This window comes from Aulonocara sp. 'chitande type north' Nkhata Bay, linkage group LG22, assembly GCF_057382095.1.
Source record: "Aulonocara sp. 'chitande type north' Nkhata Bay isolate Kocher_YH1m ecotype deep benthic linkage group LG22, A_spYH_male_GT1.1, whole genome shotgun sequence".
NCBI classification, from domain to species: Eukaryota; Metazoa; Chordata; class Actinopteri; order Cichliformes; family Cichlidae; genus Aulonocara; species Aulonocara sp. 'chitande type north' Nkhata Bay.
This window is the reverse complement of record NC_141364.1, coordinates 32,620,527-32,636,185: the sequence shown is the minus strand read 5'-3', so window position 1 is coordinate 32,636,185 and position 15,659 is coordinate 32,620,527. Positions and strand designations below refer to the sequence as shown.

General features: G+C 37.9%; 1 long non-coding RNA gene across 6 annotated transcripts; it reads left to right on the top strand.

The window, feature by feature from the left end:
* Positions 1-355: 355 nt before the first annotated feature.
* On the top strand, positions 356-10,671 carry LOC147304495 (uncharacterized). Of its 6 annotated transcripts, XR_015126917.1 has the most exons (10): positions 360-2,080; positions 2,396-2,476; positions 2,743-2,904; positions 3,157-3,265; positions 3,371-3,490; positions 3,633-3,794; positions 7,673-7,786; positions 8,513-8,670; positions 9,098-9,155; positions 10,109-10,667. It is a non-coding gene; the product is annotated as an uncharacterized LOC147304495 (long non-coding RNA). The 6 variants fall into 6 exon arrangements; XR_015126919.1 differs by lacking the exon at positions 2,396-2,476 and having other exon boundaries at positions 356-2,080; positions 7,673-7,779; positions 10,109-10,671; XR_015126915.1 differs by lacking the exon at positions 2,396-2,476 and having other exon boundaries at positions 363-2,080; positions 10,109-10,654.
* The last annotated feature ends 4,988 nt before the right edge of the window (positions 10,672-15,659 follow it).

Sequence of the window (15,659 nt, the reverse complement as noted above, 5' to 3'; positions counted from 1 at the left end):
CCTCCTTCTCCTTCTCCTCCTCCGCACATGAGCTGCAAAGCTCCTCGTGCCTGGCAAAAATTCTTCTTCGCTGTCAGAAGTATCTCCACTGCTTGTGGAGAGTGCAAAACTGCAGCAACAGCCTCCTCTAAACTGAGTGCACGCTTCATTGTGTCTGTGCAGAAATGACCACTCAGACCAGGCTGCAAAGTATTCTCATAGACTTCAAAGGTGCACCTGAATAAACATGCTATACCATACATCCAATAAGAGAGAGGAGGCACACTTTTGATCAAGAAAAAACATAAGCGCACGCCTTTGATCTCTCTCTCTTTCTCTCTCTCTCTCTCTCTCTCTCTCTCACACACACACACACACACACACACATAATACCATTTTATGGTGGTTAGCTGTTTTATTGTCATGCATTTTACAAGGTAAGATAACCATGTCCTGCATTCAAAACCACTGAAAATGTCTATGGTGGTGCTGTGCCTAATATTGTGCTGGTGTATGCTGGGTAATCGCACAGCTAGCGACTGGGTGACTTTATTCACCCGCTTCGGCTGTTATCAGTCCATATCCCCTAGATATGGACCATCTCCTGCTAGATTGTTCAGAAGGTTGTTATCATCCATCCAGATGGAGGATCACTAACAGGGGCGTGGGATGACTCCAGAATCCACTCTGGCTGCAATCCGGTGGATACAGCAGTGTGTACAGGTAAGACCGTTTAAACGGACAGCATTTATAGAATGACTATTAAAAGTCAGACCAGCGAGTGTCAATAATGTTAATGTGGTTATGTTAGTAATACACCGAGTGCTAATATAACAGCTTTAAGATGCATTTGTAGATGTTATTACGTGTTTTACCGTCTTTATGGTGCTAGCTTAAAGTTACGGTGTAAACGTTAGCTTATATTGGAGTAAAGCTGTTACTGTTTAAACGATGTTAGCACAGAAATATTAGCTTCTGTCATGACTGACGAAGTTACTAGTTAATAAAGTTTCCAGTAAAGTGTTTAATCGCAGCCACAGACTGACAGCAAATATCTCGATTAGCTTCAGTGCATCTGTAATAAATATGTGCAAGTTTCAGTGCTTCGTTTAAACTGTATGATACTTATACTGACCCAGGGTCAGTGTAAAATACAATCCTAGCTGTGTGAACAAAGCCTGGCTCCTTTAATCCTGCATGAAAAACCTCAGGATGCAGGCTATTATTACTCTTTCCTGCTGGCACACCTGTCACACCTGAGAGTCAGCTAGAAACTTACAGTGACGTGGACATCATGCAAAGACTGCCAGACTCTGTAATACTGCAAATGATCAGTGACTCAAGTTAACACTAAACTTTAAACGGTACCTCTGTGTCTCTGTGTGCTGAACATTTAGGATTGAGTCAGGCTGCATCTGTGTTAGTCCTCTGACAGACTGGTGACCTGTCCAGGTGTGCTCTACCTATGACTACTGGGACAGGCTCTAGCTCCTGTAATAGAAATTTTATGTTATTCTCATTTAAAGCATTTAAGTGCTTATGCATATGCTTAGTTGTGACACTGTTATAGACTGTTCAATGAAAGTTTCTAAAACTAGATGAACTTACTTCAGCAGTTTGAGAAAACAACTCCCTTTACAGGTGCTGATAACGTCAAGGGCACAAAACAGCATAACCATTGATCCGTTAGGTTTCATAGCGAGACACGTGAAGTGGCAGAGCTGACATGACTGAACTGTGATGTTTGATGTGTGTTTGCTCTCCTGTGCACAGTAATAAATAGCATGATCACAGCTCTTTCTGTGTTGCAGACTTTATTAAAAAAATTCCATGACATCTACTATAACTGAACCAACCTGGTGCTCTTCATTTATGGAGGCTGTTGAGTCTGAATGTTGGATGTTGTGTATCTCGTGTTCTCTGGGCTTTGTTGTCCTCAGTCTTTTTGCAGGATCAGAAAACAAAACCGGGAGGCGCGTAAATGTTTCTTCTCCATGATGTTTCTTCAAATGTTTCTTCTGGATGATGATATGACCGTGACACGGGATGCCACCTTTGGTCTTGTGACGAAGCAAAGCTCAGGAAGAAGTGTGATTAAATGGTACCCACATGTTGAGAAGGATGTACAGGGCACCTGCAGCCAAATCCAAGCTTCAGCTTAGTTGTAGTTGCAGAATGCTATAGGACTGAGACATCTAAGGCATCAAATGTTTGATTAAACGGATGAAAAAGAGAAGTTTTTTCCCTATAATTATCACTTCTTAAAATCTGTAGCAACTTCAAGTCTGTCAGCATGCTGAGCATGCTCAAAATGTGACAATATATTTTTGTTCAATATTTAATTTCTTTCAGTTGCAATTGTTAAATGAAAAAATATATATTCTTATAATTTTTTATTAATCCTTTATTTATCCAGGTAAAAAATCTCATTGAGATTAAAAATCTCATTTCCAAGAGAGACCTGGCATCATAGCAACAAAAGTCACACACCACATAGGTATACAACATTTAAATTTAGCAAACGAATTTATCAAAAAAAACCCCACATATATCTGTATTAGTTTTAGTAAATTAATTTGACACCTGTATTGAAAATACCATATTGTATTCATACAGAATCAGTATGGTATCATTGTTTGTCTGTTCACTGATTGTTGAAGCTAAGAGCTACTTTGATCTGTTTAGATCTAAAGTATCCAAAGTTGAGTTCTAATGTTTCTTCACCCCTGTGTGTGTGATATGTGATTTCCTACATGCTGGCAGGGCAGAGCAGCAGTTTGTGCTCACAGATGGTGACGGTGTGGAGAGACGGTGGTATTTCCTCAGAAGAACCAGCAGAGTCACAAAGGACACCAGTCCATCTCACCACCTTGACTTGCTGACTGATGTTCGTCTGCACTGCACAGAGGAAATCAACTGACCGAGGTTTGTCCAGTGACGTGTTATGAAATGTATATTTGTTTTATGCTTACAGATATGTTTTTCTTGACAGAGGCTCTGCAGAGGTTAGACAAAGCAGAGAAAACATGTGCTTTACATTTTACTGTGATTTATTGAGATATTTGTTGCCTGATGTTCAGCAGGAATGGAGAAATAGAATCAAAGGGAGATGTTTTTCCTGTTTTTGTAATGATGTAAGTAAATCTTCAATATTATTTATTTGCTTGGTTATATTAGGAGCGTTTCTGAGTGAGGGGGAGAGGAGTCATCATCCAGGTAAAGTGACGTGGATCAGTGGATACACTTGTCTCCCCTTTAAAGGAGACGATCCAAGTCATCCTTAAATGTTAGCGCTTTCAAATACACAAACATTTTTAAAGGACAAAAATGAACATCCAACTTTGACTGTAATACAAAATAAATCTTTGCATGTGTGTTTTCAAACTCTCAGATGGGCAGTATATCAGTCTTGGACTGTCTAACCTGCCGGAGCAGCACTGAATGACCACCGCACGAGCATGTTCCTGCAACATTCAGCATCTGATCCTTCATCTGTGTGCTTCTGCTTTTGGTAAGTAGAGTTACCCAACTCCAGTAACTCTAAACACATGCCATCCATTTCTAACGGCCTGGTTACTTCCTGTCAGTTACTTTAGAAACCATGTGGTCACCTGACCTAACACTGTTTCTTCTTCTTCCCCTTAATGTTGAAGTGTCAAATGTCAAACAGCTGGAGAGGAAACTACACCAGTGTACTGGGATGTTTCAGCAACATGTGCCAGATGCTGTTCCTTCATGGTGACATCACCAGAGGCAGTCCCGCCCACCTCAGGACCCATTGATTATGATGATCTGATCCATCAAACCCCCAGCAGGTGAACTTTATTCATGACATAACACCGCAACAATGTAAAAAATTAAACAGCAACAGTCTAAATGTAAAGTGCATTCTAAAGTCCTCTTCAATAAATTGTATGCAAAGAGTCATTCAGGTCACTACAGAACCCAGAGTCTTCATCATTAAATCTCTGGTTGCTTCATTTTTTCTATCCTATATCAGATATTTTAAAGGTTAGCTTAGGTAAAGTTCCATTCTCATGGTGAGGCAAAGTGCTTTATGTGTGTGTGTGCGTGTCATGAACGGCTATAAAAGGCCTATAATTAAAGAACAAAGTGGGGTTTGAGTTCGAGTTGCGGCAGACTGTCACTACTTGTAAATGGAACGCAGCCTTCCTACGGCGGACAGCTAATAACAGGAATCGGACGCGGTCCAGCCAAGTCCACAGCAACCACCATAGCAACCGCCTAGCATGACCTTAAAAACATATTCTGTCTTCATAACTATCAAAATCGTGAAATGATTTGCAAAGTGTGAAAGTGTTACAGCTGCAGAGAGCTATGGCGGTATCTATGGAAGCTGTTTACATAGCTAATAATATACGATGTAACCATGGAGACAGTCAGTCACTTGAGCTAGCGGTGCATGTTTACTACAGTGATTAAGGTGATTGAGTGCACAGCGTCCACACTCTGCAGGGGGTAAAGACATTACTTCAATATTGTTTTATATTGATATATATTAGCCTTCTGTTGACCATCACCTCAGGTTCACCATTACAGTTTCAGATTACAGATGCACACTGTCTAAACACATTCAAAAACTCATGTCTCAGAAATAAGCACAGCTTTTCATGTTTGTCATTAGAGTTTCATTTGTAAGAAAATTATGAACTTCATATTGTGCATTAAATAAAAGAACATTTCACAACTCTGAGTCAACAGAAACAGGTAACAGAAATGTCTCTAATGTGTACAGTGTAGTGTAAGCATTAAAAGATCATAAAGGAAAAACTAACATTTATGTGAAACTAATTGTAATAAAAAATGAGCAGGTGCTTTATAGATTTAAAAGAAAGAATCTGAAAACAACACTTTTTTGGTCTAAGTGATCAAAGTAGAAAACAGAACTGATGTTCAAGAACAAACCGTAGCTGCACTAATATTACACATCTCGATCGTTGTACTGAACAGACATGTTGCTTTTAAAACCACATGCAGTGTGTGACCATGACTGTTCACTGAGACCATGAACGCCACTTCGCTGAAGCATTCTTCTTCTTCTTCTTGCCATTAAATTGGAAGCAGAAGCAGCACGAGCTGATTTGATCTACTGAAAGGAAAAAGCAGAACATCTGAGTTGAAACCAGTCAGCTGAAATCATTAAGACAGGAACAAATTCAATGCAGTGTCTCAAGTGGCTTAGCCTGTTACAACTGTTGATACAAGCTAAATACGGTTAACACACAGTGTCAGGGAGCTCCAGTGTGGGAACTAGTGGCTTTAGGTTTGTAGTCATTTAACTTTCATCCATTCATTCATTTAATTCAGGAGGAAGAAATGCCAGGTTGGTGCAGGCTGGTTACATGCATTTGGTCCCATGCTGTCTTTAATTAAATGACTTGGTTCATTTTATGGCTGGGCTGTATGTGGGGTTATATCATGTTATTTGGGCAGGAGTACCTGTCCCCTGTTAGACTTAGAAAGTTTCTCCATAAGTAGAGTTTCTAACTCTTCTAGCACATCTGTGGCTGACAGCTTTTTGGTGGCTCTTTTTACCCCACACTGGTTGTGAGTGTGTAAATAGCCCCACTAGTTATTTTGGGTTGCAGTTAACTAGGGAGGAAGGGGTGGGTATGCCATGATTAGGTGAATAACAATTATATGTGATACATAAATTTCACAATGCATGCATATATCTCTATCAATTAAACCTGGCCTGAGGGCTGCCATTTTTTACATTCAGTTATTTCTCTTAGAAATGTTGGAACTAAATAATGAATGTGTTACAGTTAAAGTGAAACACTGGTCAGTGTAAATGGCTCATTGGGACACAGAAACCTTTAAATTAAACCTGATATCTAGTGTCAAACAATATCAAAGCTGTAAAAGATGTTTACATTCAGAATTTATAAAACTATGATTGTAAATAAATTCAAACAAGTGAGCTTTTCTCTTTGTGCTGAATATCAACACTGTGGTTTCTTAGACTGTAAGCTTTACTTTAGTGCAACCAGTTGCAGAAGCTGCCACTCCAAATGTCTTTTGATAACAAGAAAAAAATACCTTTTCAGTACACGGCCTGAAGTTCTTCTCCGACATCTTCTGCAATCGGCTTTGTCTGCTGGTTTGAAGACAATAAACCACAAAAAAGATGATTTAGTCACTTTGTCTGCGTCATGCAGCTCGAATGTGTCGTGTAACGATGTTGAATAGCCGTCGTTATCCCTCTGCTTTGAGCCTTTTATCAAAAGTTACAGCTAACTTCATGAAGTTGGACAAAAAGGCTTCATTTCGCCAAGACAGTGCGTTTCTGACTATTACATGCATTTGAATGGAGTTCTTGCACGAAACAAAGTATAAGTTTTCATTATGTGAATAACTTGTATTTTACACTGACCCTGGGTCAGTATCAACTTCATGAAGACAGCTGTAACTTTTGATAGAGGACTCACACACACACATATTTATGGCTTTGCCTTATAGAATTCAGCATCTCCGTGCTGAGGAAATAGGTTTTGCAGCTGTTTGAGCTAAGATTTTCAAGTTATTCACAAATTGAAAACCTATACTTTGTGTCGGGCGAGAACTCCATTCAAATGCATGTAATAGCGAGAAACGCACTAACGTGGTGAAATAAAGCGTTTTTCCATAAACTTCATAAAGACAGCTGTAAATTTTGAGAGAAGACTCACACACACATTGGGGGGATATTGAAGTCTATAAGATAAAGCCATGAATATGTTTGTCTGAGTCTTCTATCAAAAGTTACAGCAAGCTCTATGAAGTTGATGAGAAACGCTTTACTTCGCCAAGACAGTGCGTTTCTCACTGTTACATGCATTTGAATTTAGTTCTTGCCCGACACAAAGTATAGGTTTTAATTTGTGAATAACTTGAAAATCTTAGCTCAAACAGCTGCAAAACCTATTTCCTGAGCACTGAGATGCTGAATTCTATAAGGCAAAGCCATAAATATGTGTGTGTGATTCTTCTATCAACAGTTACAGCTGTCTTCTTGAAGTTGATACTGACCCACGGTCAGTGTAAAATACAATCCTAGCTGTGTGAACAAAGCTTGGCTCCTTTAATCCTGCATGACAAACCTCAGGATGCAGGTTATTATTACTCTTTCCTGCTGGCACACCTGAGAGTCAGCTAGAAACTTACAGTGACGTGGACATCATGCAAAGACTGCCAGACTCTGTAATACTGTGAATGATCAGTGACTCAAGTTAACACTAAACTTTAAACAGTACCTCTGTGTCTCTGTGTGCTGAACATTTAGGATTGAGTCTGCATTGACTTTATTTATTGAGACTTTAATGTGCTAAAAGCAGGTTGAAGACAGCTCAGAAACATTTGAAGATTAAAATTTAGCATTATGGCTGCTGGTGGTTTGTAAAGCCTATACTCAGCTGTAGTTTTTGTTACTAATTTATGTTTGTTGTTGTTTAACACAGATTTCAGAAGAGCAAATATGCTTAATAGTTTAACTAGATTTCATTTGTCAGTGTGGGACTGCTGAGTCACCTGAAGAACTCATTTCATTCATTCTCCACATGATGTTCATATACAGAAATGTTTCACAGGAACTGGTTCCTCCCAAACTGTGAACTAGTGTGTTTCCATAGATTATCTCTGTATGAATGTACTTTTAAATGAAGGCAAGTGTTTGTCCTTTTTTGTTCCTCAGTTACAGTACGTGATATCTTGATATCAGGCGGTCAACACTGGGGGAAGACAAGAAGCAGACGTACTTCCAAGAGGGAGCTGCAGTGAGGACACAGCCAGGTCACTGAGGTCAGAGGTCAGAATCTGAAACAGCTCAGGTTTATATTTTAGGGGTTATAAAAAATCAAAATGTATTTATGAAGAAACCTTTAAATAATAGTCATAATTATGATTATTATAAGAAATATCAAACATTTAAGTGGATTTTCTGTTACACATATTGTATTAGCCCTGCAATAAACTGGCAGCCTGTCTTTGTCCTGTATCAGCTGGGATAGGCTTCATCCTCCCGCAACCCTGAATTGGATACATTGTATTCCAATTATGTAATCTGATCATTTACAAACTCAAGGTATCTAATCAAAATGTAAGTAATAATTATAAAATGGGAAAGCAGAAATAAGTGTGACATAAATGTAAATGTGTTAGCTGACATAGAGGACAGCTACATGTAGTCTGAAAAACCTTTGTTGTCAAGTTTGCAGGTATATCAGCACGAGACATTCTTACATAGAAGAGTCTGTTAAAGTCTCTAACTCAGCGAAGCATTATTGGTCCCGTCTGTTTGGATAAATATAGTAAGTTGATGTTTGTCCATTTATTGACACATTTTCTTAAGTGCTTATCCAGTTCAGGATCACAGTGGAGCTGCAGCTGGATATGTTCATTAAATAAACCTTACAAAAGTTAACAATAAACCTGCATCCATGTACGTTGTTGTCCACAGGATAAGAAAATCAAACTGGAACACTGTGGAACATGTTAATAAATGTTTGTGTGTTTATGCCTGTGTCTTTCACAGGAGGCGCTGGAAGGTTTCCCTAATAGTTCCTGGTGAATCAAAGCAGAACCATAAAGGTTGCTGGATTGCATGATGGCCTTACCCCTGAGCAGTCATCCTGTTAAAGGAGGAACCAGTTAGAAGCTGTTTTCAAAGTAGCTGAGCAGATTTCATCTCAAGTAAGCGATTAACTGTTTGTTCATCTGTTCTGCCACTTAAAGAGCATTTAAGGACGTCTTTTGAGTGTCCAGCTGAATTAATTCTACTGGCTCTCATGGTCATTTGTTATTATAGACATATTTTTCATGTTCATCCAGCTATTTAGTAAATTCTATCTATTTAGTAAAATCCGTCAGCTATAAAATGTAATATAAATATAAAAAATATCTAAATATCTCCTGCACTTTATATTTTAATGATGTAAGTCTGTTATCGTGTTACATTAGCATTCCTCACATATCAATGAGATGCTGTACAGTACAATCCTACTGATGCAGCAGAGGGATAACGACGGCTATTCAACATCGTTACACGACACATTCGAGCTGCATGACACAGACAAAGTGACTAAATCATCTTTTTTATGGTTTATTGTCTTCAAACCAGCAGACAAAGCCGATTGCAGAAGATTTCGGAGAAGAACTTCAGGCCGTGTACTGAAAAGGTATTTTTTTCTTGTTATCAAAAGACATTTGGAGTGGCAGCTTCTGCAACTGGTTGCACTAAAGTAAAGCTTACAGTCTAAGAAACCACAGTGTTGATATTCAGCACAAAGAGAAAAGCTCACTTGTTTGAATTTATTTACAATCATAGTTTTATAAATTCTGAATGTAAACATCTTTTACAGCTTTGATATTGTTTGACACTAGATATCAGGTTTAATTTAAAGGTTTCTGTGTCCCAATGAGCCATTTACACTGACCAGTGTTTCACTTTAACTGTAACACATTCATTATTTAGTTCCAACATTTCTAAGAGAAATAACTGAATGTAAAAAATGGCAGCCCTCAGGCCAGGTTTAATTGATAGAGATATATGCATGCATTGTGAAATTTATGTATCACATATAATTGTTATTCACCTAATCATGGCATACCCACCCCTTCCTCCCTAGTTAACTGCAACCCAAAATAACTAGTGGGGCTATTTACACACTCACAACCAGTGTGGGGTAAAAAGAGCCACCAAAAAGCTGTCAGCCACAGATGTGCTAGAAGAGTTAGAAACTCTACTTATGGAGAAACTTTCTAAGTCTAACAGGGGACAGGTACTCCTGCCCAAATAACATGATATAACCCCACATACAGCCCAGCCATAAAATGAACCAAGTCATTTAATTAAAGACAGCATGGGACCAAATGCATGTAACCAGCCTGCACCAACCTGGCATTTCTTCCTCCTGAATTAAATGAATGAATGGATGAAAGTTAAATGACTACAAACCTAAAGCCACTAGTTCCCACACTGGAGCTCCCTGACACTGTGTGTTAACCGTATTTAGCTTGTATCAACAGTTGTAACAGGCTAAGCCACTTGAGACACTGCATTGAATTTGTTCCTGTCTTAATGATTTCAGCTGACTGGTTTCAACTCAGATGTTCTGCTTTTTCCTTTCAGTAGATCAAATCAGCTCGTGCTGCTTCTGCTTCCAATTTAATGGCAAGAAGAAGAAGAAGAATGCTTCAGCGAAGTGGCGTTCATGGTCTCAGTGAACAGTCATGGTCACACACTGCATGTGGTTTTAAAAGCAACATGTCTGTTCAGTACAACGATCGAGATGTGTAATATTAGTGCAGCTACGGTTTGTTCTTGAACATCAGTTCTGTTTTCTACTTTGATCACTTAGACCAAAAAAGTGTGGTTTTCAGATTCTTTCTTTTAAATCTATAAAGCACCTGCTCATTTTTTATTACAATTAGTTTCACATAAATGTTAGTTTTTCCTTTATGATCTTTTAATGCTTACACTACACTGTACACATTAGAGACATTTCTGTTACCTGTTTCTGTTGACTCAGAGTTGTGAAATGTTCTTTTATTTAATGCACAATATGAAGTTCATAATTTTCTTACAAATAAAACTCTAATGACAAACATGAACAGCTGTGCTTATTTCTGAGACATGAGTTTTTGAATGTGTTTAGACAGTGTGCATCTGTAATCTGAAACTGTAATGGTGAACCTGAGGTGATGGTCAACAGAAGGCTAATATATATCAATATAAAACAATATTGAAGTAATGTCTTTACCCCCTGCAGAGTGTGGACGCTGTGCACTCAATCACCTTATTCACTGTAGTAAACATGCACCGCTAGCTCAAGTGACTGACTGTCTCCATGGTTACATCGTATATTATTAGCTATGTAAACAGCTTCCATAGATACCGCCATAGCTCTCTGCAGCTGTAACACTTTCACACTTTGCAAATCATTTCACGATTTTGATAGTTATGAAGACAGAATATGTTTTTAAGGTCATGCTAGGCGGTTGCTATGGTGGTTGCTGTGGACTTGGCTGGACCGCGTCCGATTCCTGTTATTAGCTGTCCGCCGTAGGAAGGCTGCGTTCCATTTACAAGTAGTGACAGTCTGCCGCAACTCGAACTCAAACCCCACTTTGTTCTTTAATTATAGGCCTTTTATAGCCGTTCATGACACGCACACACACACATAAAGCACTTTGCCTCACCATGAGAATGGAACTTTACCTAAGCTAACCTTTAAAATATCTGATATAGGATACAAAAAATGAAGCAACCAGAGATTTAATGATGAAAACTCTAAAACCCACTGTCTTGAAAAGCGTTTTTGTACAACTTCATATAAATAGCTGTAACTTTTGATAGAAGATTCAGATATACGTATTCATGACTTTATCTTATAGAACTCAATATCCCCGTGCTGGGCAAACAGGTTTTGCAGCCGTTTGAGCTAAGATTTTAAAATTATTCACATAATGAAAACCTATACTTTGTTTCAGGCGAGTTTCCCATTCAAATGCATGTAACAGTGAGAAACACACTGTCTTGGCGAAATAAAGCGTTTTTGTACAACTTCATATAAATCGCTGTAACCTTTGATAGAAGACTCAGACAAACATGTTTATGGCTTTATCTTATAGAACTCAATATCCCCGTGCTGGGCAAACAGGTTTTGCAGCCGTTTGAGCTAAGATTTTAAAATTATTCACATAATGAAAACCTATACTTTGTTTCAGGCGAGTTTCCCATTCAAATGCATGTAACAGTGAGAAACGCATTGTCTTGGCGAAATAAAGCGTTTTTGAACAACTTCATATAAATCGCTGTAACTTTTGATAGAAGACTCAGACAAACATGTTTATGGCTTTATCTTATAGAACTCAATATCCCCGTACTGGGCAAACAGGTTTTGCAGCCGTTTGAGCTAAGATTTTAAAATTATTCACATAATGAAAACCTATACTTTGTCTCAGGCGAGTTCCCCATTCAAATGCATGTAACAGTGAGAAACGCATTGTCTTGGCGAAATAAAGCGTTTTTGAACAACTTCATATAAATCGCTGTAACTTTTGATAGAAGACTCAGACAAACATGTTTATGGCTTTATCTTATAGAACTCAATATCCCCGTGCTGGGCAAACAGGTTCTGCAGCCGTTTGAGCTAAGATTTTAAAATTATTCACATAATGAAAACCTATACTTTGTTTCAGGCGAGTTTCCCATTCAAATGCATGTAACAGTGAGAAACACACTGTCTTGGCGAAATAAAGCGTTTTTGTACAACTTCATATAAATCGCTGTAACCTTTGATAGAAGACTCAGACAAACATGTTTATGGCTTTATCTTATAGAACTCAATATCCCCGTGCTAGGAAAACAGGTTTTGCAGCCGTTTGAGCTAAGATTTTAAAATTATTCACATAATGAAAACCTATACTTTGTCTCAGGCGAGTTTCCCATTCAAATGCATGTAACAGTGAGAAACGCATTGTCTTGGCGAAATAAAGCGTTTTTGAACAACTTCATATAAATCGCTGTAACTTTTGATAGAAGACTCAGACAAACATGTTTATGGCTTTATCTTATAGAACTCAATATCCCCGTGCTGGGCAAACAGAACAGGTTTTGCAGCCGTTTGATCTAAGATTTTAAAATTATTCACATAATGAAAACCTATACTTTGTTTCAGGCGAGTTTCCCATTCAAATGCATGTAACAGTGAGAAACGCACTGTCTTGGCGAAATAAAGCGTTTTTGTACAACTTCATATAAATCGCTGTAACTTTTGATAGAAGACTCAGACAAACATGTTTATGGCTTTATCTTATAGAACTCAATATCCCCGTACTGGGCAAACGGGTTTTGCAGCTGTTTGAACTAAGATTTCCAAGTTATTCACATAATGAAAACCTATACTTTGTTTCAGGCGAGTTTCCCATTCAAATGCATGTAACAGTGAGAAACACACTGTCTTGGCGAAATAAAGCGTTTTTGTACAACTTCATATAAATCGCTGTAACCTTTGATAGAAGACTCAGACAAACATGTTTATGGCTTTATCTTATAGAACTCAATATCCCCGTGCTGGGCAAACAGGTTTTGCAGCCGTTTGAGCTAAGATTTTAAAATTATTCACATAATGAAAACCTATACTTTGTTTCAGGCGAGTTTCCCATTCAAATGCATGTAACAGTGAGAAACGCATTGTCTTGGCGAAATAAAGCGTTTTTGAACAACTTCATATAAATCGCTGTAACTTTTGATAGAAGACTCAGACAAACATGTTTATGGCTTTATCTTATAGAACTCAATATCCCCGTGCTGGGCAAACAGGTTTTGCAGCCGTTTGAGCTAAGATTTTAAAATTATTCACATAATGAAAACCTATACTTTGTTTCAGGCGAGTTCCCCATTCAAATGCATGTAACAGTGAGAAACGCATTGTCTTGGCGAAATAAAGCGTTTTTGAACAACTTCATATAAATCGCTGTAACTTTTGATAGAAGACTCAGACAAACATGTTTATGGCTTTATCTTATAGAACTCAATATCCCCGTGCTGGGCAAACAGGTTTTGCAGCCGTTTGAGCTAAGATTTTAAAATTATTCACATAATGAAAACCTATACTTTGTTTCAGGCGAGTTTCCCATTCAAATGCATGTAACAGTGAGAAACACACTGTCTTGGCGAAATAAAGCGTTTTTGTACAACTTCATATAAATCGCTGTAACCTTTGATAGAAGACTCAGACAAACATGTTTATGGCTTTATCTTATAGAACTCAATATCCCCGTGCTAGGAAAACAGGTTTTGCAGCCGTTTGAGCTAAGATTTTAAAATTATTCACATAATGAAAACCTATACTTTGTTTCAGGCGAGTTCCCCATTCAAATGCATGTAACAGTGAGAAACGCATTGTCTTGGCGAAATAAAGCGTTTTTGAACAACTTCATATAAATCGCTGTAACTTTTGATAGAAGACTCAGACAAACATGTTTATGGCTTTATCTTATAGAACTCAATATCCCCGTGCTGGGCAAACAGGTTTTGCAGCCGTTTGAGCTAAGATTTTAAAATTATTCACATAATGAAAACCTATACTTTGTCTCAGGCGAGTTTCCCATTCAAATGCATGTAACAGTGAGAAACGCATTGTCTTGGCGAAATAAAGTGTTTTTGAACAACTTCATATAAATAGCTGTAACTTTTGATAGAAGACTCAGACAAACATGTTTATGGCTTTATCTTATAGAACTCAATATCCCGTGCTGGGCAAACAGGTTTTGCAGCCGTTTGAGCTAAGATTTTAAAATTATTCACATAATGAAAACCTATACTTTGTTTCAGGCGAGTTTCCCATTCAAATGCATGTAACAGTGAGAAACGCATTGTCTTGGCAAAATAAAGCGTTTTTGAACAACTTCATATAAATCGCTGTAACTTTTGATAGAAGACTCAGACAAACATGTTTATGGCTTTATCTTATAGACCTCAATATCCCCGTGCTGGGCAAACAGAACAGGTTTTGCAGCCGTTTGAGCTAAGATTTTAAAATTATTCACATAATGAAAACCTATACTTTGTTTCAGGCGAGTTTCCCATTCAAATGCATGTAACAGTGAGAAACGCACTGTCTTGGCAAAATAAAGCGTTTTTGTACAACTTCATATAAATCGCTGTAACTTTTGATAGAAGACTCAGACAAACATGTTTATGGCTTTATCTTATAGAACTCAATATCCCCGTACTGGGCAAACAGGTTTTGCAGCCGTTTGAGCTAAGATTTTAAAATTATTCACATAATGAAAACCTATACTTTGTTTCAGGCGAGTTCCCCATTCAAATGCATGTAACAGTGAGAAACGCATTGTCTTGGCGAAATAAAGCGTTTTTGAACAACTTCATATAAATCGCTGTAACTTTTGATAGAAGACTCAGACAAACATGTTTATGGCTTTATCTTATAGAACTCAATATCCCCGTGCTGGGCAAACAGGTTTTGCAGCCGTTTGAGCTAAGATTTTAAAATTATTCACATAATGAAAACCTATACTTTGTCTCAGGCGAGTTTCCCATTCAAATGCATGTAACAGTGAGAAACGCATTGTCTTGGCGAAATAAAGTGTTTTTGAACAACTTCATATAAATAGCTGTAACTTTTGATAGAAGACTCAGACAAACATGTTTATGGCTTTATCTTATAGAACTCAATATCCCGTGCTGGGCAAACAGGTTTTGCAGCCGTTTGAGCTAAGATTTTAAAATTATTCACATAATGAAAACCTATACTTTGTTTCAGGCGAGTTTCCCATTCAAATGCATGTAACAGTGAGAAACGCATTGTCTTGGCAAAATAAAGCGTTTTTGAACAACTTCATATAAATCGCTGTAACTTTTGATAGAAGACTCAGACAAACATGTTTATGGCTTTATCTTATAGACCTCAATATCCCCGTGCTGGGCAAACAGAACAGGATTTGCAGCCGTTTGAGCTAAGATTTTAAAATTATTCACATAATGAAAACCTATACTTTGTTTCAGGCGAGTTTCCCATTCAAATGCATGTAACAGTGAGAAACGCACTGTCTTGGCAAAATAAAGCGTTTTTGTACAACTTCATATAAATCGCTGTAACTTTTGATAGAAGACTCAGACAAACATGTTTATGGCTTTATCTTATAGAACTCAA